Source organism: Papio anubis, chromosome X (genome assembly GCF_008728515.1).
Source record: "Papio anubis isolate 15944 chromosome X, Panubis1.0, whole genome shotgun sequence".
In the NCBI taxonomy this organism is placed as follows: Eukaryota; Metazoa; Chordata; class Mammalia; order Primates; family Cercopithecidae; genus Papio; species Papio anubis.
The window spans coordinates 71,545,035-71,558,698 of NC_044996.1; the positions used below are offsets into that span (position 1 = coordinate 71,545,035).

At 38.9% G+C, this 13,664-nt stretch overlaps 1 non-coding gene and 1 pseudogene across 2 annotated transcripts; both read left to right on the forward strand.

Annotated features, from left to right (window-relative positions):
- Positions 1–1,739: 1,739 nt before the first annotated feature.
- Positions 1,740–2,937, forward strand: LOC101024447 (annotated as a pseudogene). Its single transcript, XR_163376.5, has one exon. The product of XR_163376.5 is annotated as a cyclin-dependent kinase 2-associated protein 2 pseudogene (transcript).
- Positions 2,938–4,324: 1,387 nt separating this feature from the next.
- Positions 4,325–4,451, forward strand: LOC116272293. The gene has a single exon (XR_004181006.1). It is a non-coding gene; the product is annotated as a small nucleolar RNA ACA64 (small nucleolar RNA).
- The last annotated feature ends 9,213 nt before the right edge of the window (positions 4,452–13,664 follow it).

Sequence of the window (13,664 nt, forward strand, 5' to 3'; positions counted from 1 at the left end):
AATGTAACCTACAATGATTAAATTAAAATAATATTGGCACCAGATCAATGGAACAGAATAGACAGTGAAGAAACAGACCTTAGTATAACACTTTAATAGATGGCAAAGAGAGTATAATGCAACAATTGTGAAAGTAAAGATATTTAATAAATAATGTTGGAACAACTGCTTGGCTATTTCACAAACAATCCTCTCATATCATATAAATTCCAGCTGGATAAAAAGTTAATTATAAAAATTTAAAATAGTAGAAAAAAGGTTGATTATGTAATAAATTTCAGGATGAGGGGTCACTTTCTAAGTTTAGGAACAATGGGAAATAAATTATAAAATAAAACAATAGATAGGATTGAATTTTATAAACTCTTCATCATTAACAACATAAATCAAATTTTAAAAAGAACAAAATTGGAAAAATTACCTGCAACAAATATTACAGAAAGGTGGCTACAGTCTTAATATATAAATAGTTCATACAAATTGATAAGAAAAATACAAAAACTCCAGTATATAAATGAATAAAGGACATAAGTAATTAGATGATTCATGGGAGATAAAACATAAATGGCTAATGAAAAAGTAACATGTTTAATTTCACTAAATCAAAGAACTTCAACCAAAAATAGACAATAGCGATTTTACCTAATCTATTAGAAACATATGCATGATGGTTTCTTGATAAAGCACTTTCACACACTGCTGGAAGAAATAATAAAATTAGTGGGACACAGTGGCATACCTTGTAGTTCCAGCTACTTGAGCAGGAGGATTACTTGAGCCCAGGAATTCAGGGATGCAGTATGCTGTGATCTTGTGTGTGAATAGCCACTCCACTCCAGCCTGGGCAACATAGTGAGATCTTGTCTCTGAAAAAAATTAGTGGGGGTATAAATTAGTATATTTCTGAAAAGTAATTTGGTATTATTTTTGGAGAGCTTTTAAAAATGTTCATATTAGGCCAGGCACGGTGGCTCACACCTGTAATCCCAGCACTTTGAGAGGCCAAAGTGGGTGAATCAATTGAGGTCAGGAGTTCAAGACCAGCACGTCCAACATGGAGAAATCCCATTTCTACTAAAAAATACAAAAACTAGCCAGGTGTGGTGGTGCACCTGTAGTGTCAGCTTCTTGGGAGGCTGAGGCAGGAGAATCACTTGAACCTGGAAGGCAGAGGTTGCAGAGAGCCAACATCACACCATTGCACTCCAGCCTGGGCAACAGAGCGAGACTCCATCTCAAAAAAAAAAAAAAAAGTTCATATTATTTAACCCAGTAATTTAAGTTTTATGGAACTATCCTAAGGACCTAATCCAAAATACAGACAAATATTAATGCATGATTATGTCTAATAGTGCTTTAGTTATTATAATAAAGGGAAATAAACCAACATAGAATATTAAGCTAAAGTAATTATAGTATGTCCAAACAATGTAATTCTTCACAGCTATTAAAACAAATTAATGAACAGTTTTTAATGACATAAGAAAACATTTAGGCCATACTGTCAAATGAAATGAAAGAAGAAATCAGACCATTTTGGAAACAAATAAGGCATAATGTCAGGTTGGAAAGAAATGTGACAAAATACTGAGTGGTTCTTTCTGAGTGGTGAGATTTTTCTGTTTTTGTGATAGTGTTGAAATACTTATTTTTATATTAAAAGGACAAACATGTTTACTGTTAAAAATACACTTAAAAGTCCAGAATATAAAAATTGAAAAGTAATCAGAGCGCGGCTGAGCGGCCCCGCAGCCAATCCCGGAGGAGCGGCCGGCTGGCGTCCGCCGCGCCCAGGAGTTGGGGATGTCCAACAAACCCATCGCTCCTGCCCCCAGCAGCACCCCTGGCTCCAGCACCCCTGGGCCGGGCACCCCGATCCCTACAGGAAGGTTCCCGTCGCCGTCGGGCTCAGTGCCAGGAGCCGCCGCTCCTTTTAGACCGCTGTTTAACGACTTTGGACCGCCTTCCATGGGCTACGTGCAGGCTACGTGCAGGCGATGAAGCCACCCGGCGCCCAGGGCTCCCAGAGCACCTACACGGACCTGCTGTCAGTCATAGAGGAGATGGGCAAAGAGATCCGGCCCACCTATGCTGGCAGCAAGAGCGCCATGGAGCGCCTGAAGAGAGGTATCATCCATGCTCGGGCCCTAGTCAGAGAGTGCCTGGCAGAGACAGAGCGGAACGCCCGCACGTAACAGGAAGCGCCTCGGCCTCAGCGTCTGGACCTTTCCCGGCCACTGCAGAGCACCCGCTTCTCCCTGGCCTTCATCCCGAGTTGCATTAACCATCCTGGGCTTCCTGTCCTGTGTCCCTTGGTGGGTCCCCTCCAGGAACCAAGGAGCGGCTCTCACTCCAGGTGGCAGCACTAAGGACATCCCCCCACAACAAGAGTTAGCAGCGAGGTCCCCATGAGTCCCACCCATGACCTGCCAACAGTGTTGCCCCCCCGAACTTTCTGTGGTCCCTACCGCTCAGCCCTTCCCAGCCCTTCTCCCACTTTGTCCCGAGCCTCCTTCTCCCCCAGCAGGAGCTCAGGCCTGGCACCTCACTGCCTTGTGTCCTGAGCCGTAGTGACTCTTTTATCATGCTGAATTCTGCCAAACTTCTAACTAATACCAATAATGCCAAACTAATACCAATACTACTCAAACCAGTTTTTAAAAAATAGAGCACAAGGGAACACTTCCAAACTCATTCTGCAAGGCCAGTAGTACCCTGATACCAAAACCAGACGAAGACACATCATAAAAAGGAAACTACAGGCTAATATCTCTGATGAATATTAATGCAAAAATCCTCAACAAAATACTAACAAACTGATTTCAACAATAAATTAGAAAGATAATTGATCATGACCAGTACCATTTATTCCTGGGATGCAAGGAGAGTTAAATATGTGCAAATCAATCAGTGTGATACATCATATCAATAGAATGAAGGATAAAAACAATCTGATCATTTTAATTGATCCTGAAAAACATTGATAAAATTCAACATCCCTTCATGATAAAAACCCTCGAAAACTAGGAATAGAAGAAATAAATGTCAACATAATAAAAGCCATATATGACAGACCCACAGCTAGTATCCTACTGAATAGAGAAAAACTGAAAGGCTTTTCTCTAAGATCTAAACATGACAATAATACCATTTTCACCACTGTTATTCAACATAATACTGGAACTCCTAGTAAAAGCAATCAAACAAGAGAAAGATATAAAAGGCATCAAAATTGGAAAGGAAGAAGGTGGATCACTTGAGCTCAGGAGTTTGAACCCAGCCTGGGCAACATAGTGAGACCCCCTCTCTACAAAAAATACAAACATTAGCCAGGCATGGTGGCACACACCTGTAGTCCCAGCTGCTCAGGAGGCTGAGGCAGGAGAATTGCTTGAGCCTGGGAGGTGGAGGTTTCAGTGAGTCGAGATTATGCTATTGCACTCCAGCATGGGAGACAGGAGTAAAACACTATCTCAAAAAAAAAAAAAAAAGTACAAAAGATTTGAATAGACATTTCTCAAAGAAAACATACAAATGGCAAACAGACATGAAAATGTGCTCAACATCATGGATCATCAGAAAAATGTGAATCAAAACTACAATGAGATATCATCTTACCCCAGATAAAATGGCTTTTATCCAAAAGTCAGGCAATAGAAAATGCTCACGAGGATGTGGAGAAAAGGGAACCCTTGTACACCATTGGTGGAAATGGAAATTTACATTTACATTTGGAATGGAAATGTACAACCACTATGAAGAACAGTTTGGAGAGTCCTCAAAACTAAAACTTGAGGTACCATATGATCCAACATCCCCACTGCGGGTATATACCCCCACCCAAAAAATAAATATATATATTGAAGAGACATCTGCACTCATATGTTTGTTGCAGCACTTTTTAAAATAGCTAAGATTTGGAAGCAACCTAAATGTCCACCAATAGATGAATGGATAAGGAAAATGTGATACATATACACAATGGAGTACTATTCAACCATAAAAAAAATGAGATCATGTAATTTGTAACAGCGTGGATGAAACTGAATATTATTATGTTAATGAAATAAGCCAGGCACATAAAGACAAACTTCACATGTTCTTACTAATTTGGGGGATCTAAAAGTTAAAAAAAAAATAGATTTCATGGACATAGACAGTAGAAGAATGGTTACCAGAGGCTGGGAAGTGTAGTGGGGGGCTAGCAGGGAGGTGAGAATTGTTAATGAGTACCAAAAAACAAAAATAAAAGAATGGTCTCTCTGCCCGGGTAGGTCCAGCAGTGTTGGACACACACATCCCACTAGTGGTTGGGGTCACTGGCATTGGTTGAATATCACCCCCAGCTTTGGCCATGGCCATGGGTGAGATTTGGCACCCAGAGCCTCCAGGGGCCTCAGCTTATTGTGCACTGCCCCATGTGCAGCTGTGGAACCCAGGCCCTGATGGGCACTGTGGCCTCTGCCCCAGTGTGGCCACTCATGTGGTCTAGCCCCTGGGTCTGGCCTTCAACCCCTAAACCTGTCTTCTCTCTGCAGGAAACTGATCCTCTCACACCTGAGCCCAACACTGCCAGGTCTGTGGAAAGGGGGAGACTCAGCTGGCTCTGTTTTTCGAATAAAACTGTTTGTCTAAAAGAAAAAATTGAAAAAAATGGATAAAAACTACTATTTGATAACACAACAGGGTGACTATAGTCAATAATAAGTTAACTGTACAGTTTAAAATAACTTCATGGATGTAATTGGATTGTTTATAACTCAAAAGATAAGTGCTTGAGAAAATGGATGCCCCATTCTTCATGCTGTGATTATTTTACATTTAATGCCTATATGAAAACATCTCATGTACTCCATAAATATATATGTATACCTACTCTGTACTCACACAAATTAAAAAATAAAAGAAAAAGTGTAAACCAAAAATAAAGTTCTAAGCCCCCCAACTATCTAACCAGACCCCTGTTCTTAGCTGAAGGCATTCCAAAATCAACCTGATAAACTGGTTTTGGTCATGATGGGAAGTGAGGGAGGTGTGTAAGACATGACTCACAGCTGACCAGCATACACATCAACAAAAGACCTTAAGAATGATAGAACAGACTCTTTAAGTCTAATTAAAAAAAAAAAACATTTACAATCTATTTTCTCTGAAGTGTGCTACCTGGGGGCTTCATCTACATGATAAAACCTTGGTCTCCACAACCCCTTATTATAATGCAGACACTCCCTTCTGTTGATTCCAGGTCTTCATATAATAACTCTTTCAAACAATTGCCAATCAGACAGTCTTTTAATCCACCTATCACCTGAAAGCCCAGACTTCCAGTTGTCCCACCTTTCCAGACAAAACCAATGTACATTTTACAAGTATTGATCGATGTTTTATGTCTCCCTAAAATGTATAAAACCAATTGTAGCCCAACCACCTTGTGCACACGTTGTCAGGACCTCCTGAGACTGTATCATGGGCATGTCCTTAACTTTGGCAAAATAAGCTTCTAAATTGATGGAGACTTGTCTTAGATACTCTTTATTTTACAAACGTAACCATGAAGGAACTCTGAGTAGAGGTTCCCCTGACCTTTGTCAAATCTCCTATCCATGCTTGGTAACAGTTTGAGCTATCGTTATTGCTCAATCTAATAGAAAAAATTTACTGGCTTTGGAGGCCCTCCTACAGAGAATCTCTGGTCTCCCAAAATTTTGTTAGAATCTGAGATTTATTTTGTTGTATGACTCCTTTTCTGGAGTTGTACTTTTTTCCAAAAGGAAGGTGAGTTTTCCTGATTCCATAACAATGGAAAGCAGGCAACTCCCTCTGGAGTTTCAGGTTGCCGCCAACAGGGAAGATGAGTTTGAGGTTTTTTCTGCTTCTAAAATAGTACAGAGCAGTCTTATGCATGGGCCCCATTCCTAGATAAGCAGCTTAGTTCAGTTTTTCTGTCTTGAAAGTTCTCCTTAATGACTAAATGTTAAAACTGACAACCAACTGGTTTTAATTTCTTACCATTTCTTACATTGTTTGTTTTGGTTATTCTCCCATTGAATTTGGCCAACTCTACCCAACTTGGTCAAATCTAAATGAGAATTCCAAATTATGGGGAATAAGGCTTCCGAATTGGCTAAAATTCCTCACAGCTGTAGGATAAAAACAAAAACAAAAACAAATCATGTACATGGTTTCTCCATTCACTGCCTTTCTTTAAAAAAAAAAATGTTCTTTCAATTACTTTTCTTCTGCCCTATTCCTCCCTCCAATTTTGCCATCTTCAGTACAAAGTTAAAAATCTAGAGAGGGCTTCTAACACTCAGACACCTTAAAGAACTCAGAATAAAGGTGCCATTCATGCCCCTTTGGTGGTGTTCAGCTTTCTTTGTGGAGTTGCAAGAGTCATGAGTAGATTCTTAAGTCTTGTATTGTATTAACTGACCTCTTTGGGTTTGGGGGAATCAGAGATTATCTTGTACTGCGATAATTTGACCTTGATGTGTGTAATGGCAGGCGAGAGCTACCAAGTTAGGGGATGGCTGAGGATAGTTTTCAGGAAGGGGTCTGGGCTGAGTATTTTCTCCTGGGAAGTTGCTGTTTAGCATCCTAATTCTAGTTTGAAGGTGCATTCTAAAAGGTCTTCTCCATTGCCTTTTTCTAAAGACAAAGAGAGTCATCCCCCTTTTGGGTATCCCATTTGGTTTCCAGTTCAGAGGTGCATTTCAAAGGGTCTTCTCCATTGTTTTTTCCACCTGAAATTTAGGTCAGTTGGTTTGTCTGCACATTTGCATGAGGAACTGAACTGTAATTTGCATAGACAAATGAGAGACTGAGCTACTTGGCTTCAAAAAGAAAGGGGATTTAGCCCCTCCCAGCCAAACAGCACCCCTGGGTGACACAGGGGACTGGTGGGGTGTCTGAGGGGTTGACCACTTGCCCTCCCGCCACAATGTGAAGTGGCTACAAAGGAACAAACAAAATTTGTTAAAAGGCCTTGTCCGGGAAGGCATGCCAAGGCTGATCACTAGGCATTTTGAGCGCTCTTGGAGGTGATAGACCTCTGGTGAGAGAAATTGCAACATGTAAGAGGGCAGAAATAACTCAGTGGTGAAACACTGTGGAGTCCCACTCACAATCAGAACACATTAATACACACAAACACACACAGACAGACACAGACACATACACACACACACAGACACACACACACACACACACACCCCCGTAGGCCACAACTCAGGTCCTCTTTTTTAGAAAAAGAGGTGAGAAACAATCTAAGAATGAAGAAAGAGGCTGGGCATGGTAGCTCACACCTGTAATCCCAACACTTTGGGAGGCTGAGGCAGGAAGATCACTTGAGGTCAGGAGTTCGAGACAAGCCTGGCCAACATGGTGAAACCCCGTTTCTACTAAATATACAAAAATTAGCCGGGCGTGGTGGTGCATGCTTGTAGTCCCAGCTACTCAGGAGGCTGAGGAAGGAGAATCACTTGAGCCCAAAAGGCAGAGGTTGCAGTGAGCCAAGATTATGCCACTGCACTCCAGCCTGGGTGACAGAGCAAGACTCCATCTCAAAATAAATACATACATAAATACATAAAAATGAAGAAAGAGAAGGAGAATGATCCTCTTTTTGATAACCCATTGGTATTATGGTGCCTCTACTTGCAAGTGTGTGGGTAAAATGGAAAAGTTTGAGGGCATTTCAGGTTTTTTAGTACTCCAGTTGATTACATATTATGGTCTGCTGTACACATTTTAAACTGATGAGCAAATTACATCCAGGAAAAATTCAAAGCCCAAAGATCAACCTGCAGCTATAGAGTTTCTAAGCTCTCTATTTCTCTATTTTTTTTTCTGCCTGCTATAAATCTGTTGTTACTTTTCTACTGAGGTAAAAACCACTGTTTGGATCCAACTATTTCTTTGTATTTATTTTTTGTTTTTGTAAAGCAATGAGTTTGTATTAATATATAATGGCTAGAGTTCTGAAGTAAAATATATGAGATCCTTGTATGAGTGTGTATGTGTGGGTTTATGTATACATGCATGTATTTTGTTATGTGTTGTGGCCACAAGGTACCAAATTGGATTAAAGTTAAGGAGTATTCATAAATTAAGTAAGTGATAATCCCAAATGCTTTTCAAGTTCATGTGACTTAAGTAAAATTTTCTATAAATAAGCCAAATATAATATTAATGGTAAAGTAATATTAGAAATGTCTTAAGAATTGTCAACATTTTTAGTTGCATTTATTGATGAAGCAGTTTCATTCTTATGCTTGCCAAATACTATAAAATGTCAAAATTTGGCATAAGGGTTATAAAACCAAAAACATAGCCCCAAACAGAATGATCTTTGCTTGTGTAATTTTTGATAAGTAAGACAATTAATATTGTTGGTTCAATGAAAAGAGCTAATTTCTGAATTATTGGTAAAATACCCATATACTTCACCTCAAGTTTCTTATGTAGGTAAAAATCTGAAATTTATAGGCTATAAAAATATTTAACAAGGAAATAACTTTAAATAATGACTAACACAGTTTTCATAAATAATCTAGGTAAACCATTAAAAATAAATAAATTTGTCAAGAAAATATAATGGAATAAACACTCATAAATACACTTGTAATATAATCTATGTTAATAGATATTTATTAAATGTCTGGGTAATTTCCAAATTATAAATTTATAGGAACACATTTTTTAAAAGAATGTATTCCTATTAAAAGGTAAATAATTTTTGTCTAATTCAAAAGTTATTTAAAGGTTACATACAAAACACAGTGAAAAGAACCAGGAAGTAAAAGAGATTTAAAGAAAGTTATAGGCCAGATGTGGTGGCTCACTCCTGTAATCTCAGCACCTCGGGAGACTGAGGTGGGAGTTCGAGACCAGCCTGGCCAACAGGGTGAAACCTCGTCTCTACTGAAAATACAAAAAAGAAAAACTAGCTGGGCTTGGTGGTGCGCAGCTGTAGTCCCAGCTGCTTAGGAGGCTGAGGCAGGAGAATCACTTGAACCCAGAAGGTGGAGGTTGCAGAGAGCCAAGATCGCACCATTGCACTCCAACCTGAGTGACAGGGTGGGTGAGGCTCTATCTCGAAAAAATAATATAAAAAATAAATAAGTAAAGTTATAGATATAAAGAGGTATTGTTAGTATGAAAGGTGAAAAGAAAAACGACTTTGTATAAGAGAGAAACTTGTCTGGTAAATTTCTGTCCCAAAATAAAATTACTGGTTGTTTAAGAATGGTGGATATTTAAGACAAAACAGATAGTCCAAGCACATCATAAATGTTCTGTGTAAATTGTAACAAGAGTCACAAAAAAATATATATTAAAAAAGTCTTGTGCTTAAATTGGCTATAATTAAAGGAAAATGACAACAGAACAGTCTTCCTAGAAATTAGTATTTGATGTTAAAAATACACTAATGTAAAACTCAAGTATTGGTTAGAACAAGATTTTCTTAAAAACATTGACTTATTTATTTATTTATTTATTTTTATTTTTATTTTTTGAGACGGAGTCTCACTCTGTTGCCCAGGCTGGAGTGTAGTGGCATGATCTTGGCTCACTGCAACCTCTGCCGCCGGGGTTCAAGTGATTCTCCTGCCTCAGTCTCCCGAGCAGCTGGGATTACAGGCGCCTGCCATAGCGCTCGGCTAATGTTTGTAGTTTTAGTAGAGACGGGGTTTCACCTTGTTGGTCATGCTGTTCTCGAACTCATGACCTCGTGATCCGTCTATCTTGGCCTCCCACAGTGCTGGGATTACAGGTGTGAGCCACTGCACTGGGCCTGACTTAATTTTAATGAAAGATGTTTTTAATTTTAAAATTCTGTAATTTGTTATTTTTCTAAATTCTTTAGATTGATACCTTAGAAGTTCAACTTCTACTGCATCTTGCTGCCTCAGCTCTCCCTTTTGAGAAGGCCTGGGATAGTAAATCACTCCTTCAACTTTTATTGGCTCCTGCAATGCTTTTTTTTTAAAAAAAAAATTAAGTCTAAAGTAAGGGAGAGAATTTTTGAAAACAGGGATGTAAAAATGTTATAAGATCTGCCTTTTTCTGTACGTCTGTTATGTCTATATGTTTTATATGTATCATGTGAAAGTGATATTTCACTACCAAACCATATGAAAGAGCTCTAATCAATTGGCTTAAAGAAAAGTAAGTACTTATCAGGCTAATAAAAACTAGCTCTGATGCCTTTTAGTTCACATGACTTTAGTAATATTTGGTAAGATTAATTTGGTAAATTTAATCTTAAAATTCTCTCCAGTTGTTTAAAATTTTAAAAAGCATGTTATGTTAAATTAAGTAATCCTCAATTTTTTGCACTGGGAATCTGGTTTACTAAGAGATAAAATAAGAGAGTAAAAAGTGATTTTGGTGAAGTTTATAAAACACAAGAATGTGGTTTTTGCTAGTTTAGAGGCTAGGGTTTTTTTTTGTTGTTGTTTTTTGGGGGTTTTTTTCTAGTTTAGAGGCGATTCCAAACTTCTAAAAATATACAGGCAGCCGGGCGCTGTGGCTCACACTTGTAATCCCAGAGCTTTGGGAGGCCAAGGCAGGCAGATCGCCTGAGTTCAGAAGTTCAAGACCAGCCTGACCAACATGGCGAAAGTCCGTCTCTACTAAAAATACAAAAATTAACCAGGTGTGGTGGCGTGCATCTGTAATCCCAGTGACTTGTGAGGCTGAGGTAAGAGAATCACTTGAACCCGGGATGTGGAGGTTGCAGTGAGCCAAGATCGTGCCACTGCACTCCAGCCTGGGAGACAGTGAGACTCCATCTCAAAAAAATAAAAAATAAAAAATATATATATACACACACACACATACACACACACACATTCATATATATACACACACACATACATATATACACACACACACACACACACACATACAGACAAAACTAAATGAATAAAGAGAAAATCAAAAGGTGGGAAATTAGAAACCTTTGATTCCTTGGTTATTATTATCTGTACAGTGTAAAAATGTAAAATGAAATTAAAGAATAATGCTGAGGCTGGGCGGAGCGACTCATGACTGTAATCCCAGCACTTTGGGAAGCCGAGGTGGGCGGATCACCTGAGGTCGGGAGTTTGAGACCAGCCTGACCAACAGGAAGAAATGCCATCTCTACAAAAAACACAAAATTAGCCAGGCGTGGTGGTGCATGCCTGTAACCCCAGCTACTTGGGAGGCTGAGGAAGGAGAATCGCTTGAACCCAGGAGGCTGAAGTTGCAGTAAACCGAGATTGCACCATTGCACTCCAGCCTGGGCAACAACAGCAAAACTCTATCTAATAATAATGATAGTAATAATACTGAGTTGGACCTTGATGCTAAAGAGAGCTCAGATTTAAATCAGTCTAAGTTTACACCACCAGCCTGAAAGCTGCACCCCAAGGGCAGAATTATGCAGGGCAACAGAAAGTAACTCTCAAACCTGTGGTTACCAAGATAGTCAATGTGAGGGAAGGGCAAAACCAACCATAGAGTATAATGTAAAGCAATTGTTCCATTTTGTAGTTTTGTGTCATCCACTTCCTGAGAACCCTTTAATAGAATGTAAAAATAACTACTTTAAGGGTAGTATCTTATATTTTAAATGCTACAGAATGAAAGAGCATGTTTGGGTTGTTACAGAACCCATAGCTTACTATTAGACAATCACTGATGATTATATGTGATCCAGATGAAGAGCAGGTTATTTGTGAGAGAACAATCAGCCCAGTGGATTGGATGAATGCCACTTAAGGTCTGTTTACCCTGAGAAGGGGATTTCCCACCTCTCTCTATAAAATACCAAGTGGAGCATCCCAGATGAAGTAGCTGATATTCCTTATATGCAAGCCATGTGGGACTGGCTTTATGATAACTAAGATATGTTTCCACTGAATATGCCTATTACCCAGATCATGGTAAAAGCTGTGGTTAAGGGGGCCCCTTCTATATGGGCACCCTGGATGACATTACGTCTGCAGAATCAAACAACTGTTTAAGAAGCCTTATCAAATTTTCTGTCCTTCGTGGGTCTTACAGATGTTAATAGAACATTACAGTAATTAACAACAACAAAAAAGGGAAAGGCAAAAGGGAGTCAAAGGACTCATCCCAGAATGGTGGAAATCGTTAGATGTTTATTAAGAAATGAAATGAAATGAAAATTGATGGAGTTACGGCAAAGGTCTTTACAACACTATCAAAGATTGGGTGAAACAAAGGGAGTCCCTGCTGGGTCCCCTCTACATTAAAAGGTCCCACATCACTTTCCTACATTCGCCCCATGTTGGAGGAATTTAAGAAAAAAACAAAAGGGAAAAGGTATAATGAGCAAGCTAACATTACCTGGGGGCAAAGCTGAGTTGAGTTAAGGTAAAGATTGACAAATGAGCTTGAGTCTCTTGGCTCAACTCCATGCTGGGAACCCAAATCCTTTTCCACCAGAAATGGTCAAATGGTCTGGTAGTAGAGAAGAAAAGTTCCCGGGACCAGAACATAAAAATGTAAAGACTGATAGGATTATGAAATTTGAGATGCTTAAACAGGCTTTCTGTAAGGTAGTTGTGACTCCTTTACCTAAATTTCCTGTGAAAATGGGAATTGTATCTCACTAGGGGATGTTTTCCCTATCTAGTATCATAAAACTGAAGGCATGTAAATCTGACCTTTGAGAAATGTTCATTGGATACACTAAATGGGAACTAGTAAGATTGCCTGAGCCTACAGAATATAGGGTGGAAGCTAGAGTGCTGGTCAGGACAAATCCTTCATTTGATAGCTCTTTGTGAAGCGTTTATTGGGGCTTATGACAAATGCCTGTGAGCACTTTCCAATGATAACCACTGGAAGTTTGGACTAGAGAATTTCCACTTAAGGTATATTTACTGCCTTGCTATGGAATACTAACTAAAGCTACCCCTATGCTAACAAAAATAATAGTGCCCCTAAGATTGCCATGATAAAATGAATGTGGTTTTTATAGGATCATGCTATCTGGGGATGCAAGGAGGAGGTATTCATTAGCAGGGAGCCTCTTTTTCCCTGAGGACTGGCTCTAGCAATGTGAATAGCTGCTAGATTTTTCAGTGCCAGATAAACAGCTCTCATCTGACAAGAGCTGGTTGGCTTGTGAATGGCAGTTCCAAGGTGAACAAACAACATTTTGTTTGAAAGCCTGCTGATTTGGTTAAAGGAGAGTCATGAAAATATTTTTATTTATTTATTTATGTATTTATTAGTTATTTATAGTTTAGAGCAATTGGGTAAAGTATGTTTTTGTAAGCAAATTTACCTTTCTATCTGAGGTCTCCAAAATTTGGAAACTGTTCATGCATATTCTGATTTCATAACAATATAATTTGCATAAGTTTACTAAGAGTCTTTTTTTAAAAAAAATAAGACAATTGGAGACTCTGGTTATTTTTCCAAGGCTTTGACTAGAATAACACATTTTTAGGTAAAGTTCAGCAAAGCCTACTTGAAAAGAGCCTATATCGTCAAACAATTCTTGCTGCACTTTGTGTAAATAATCAGGCCAAGTATAATAAGCCTAAAACTTATTTCACACACAAATTGGTCTTACTGTAATTTCTCCTTAGTAGAAAAGGAGGACTAGAGGAGAGAAATTGTTTCAAAGGAAAACTATAACA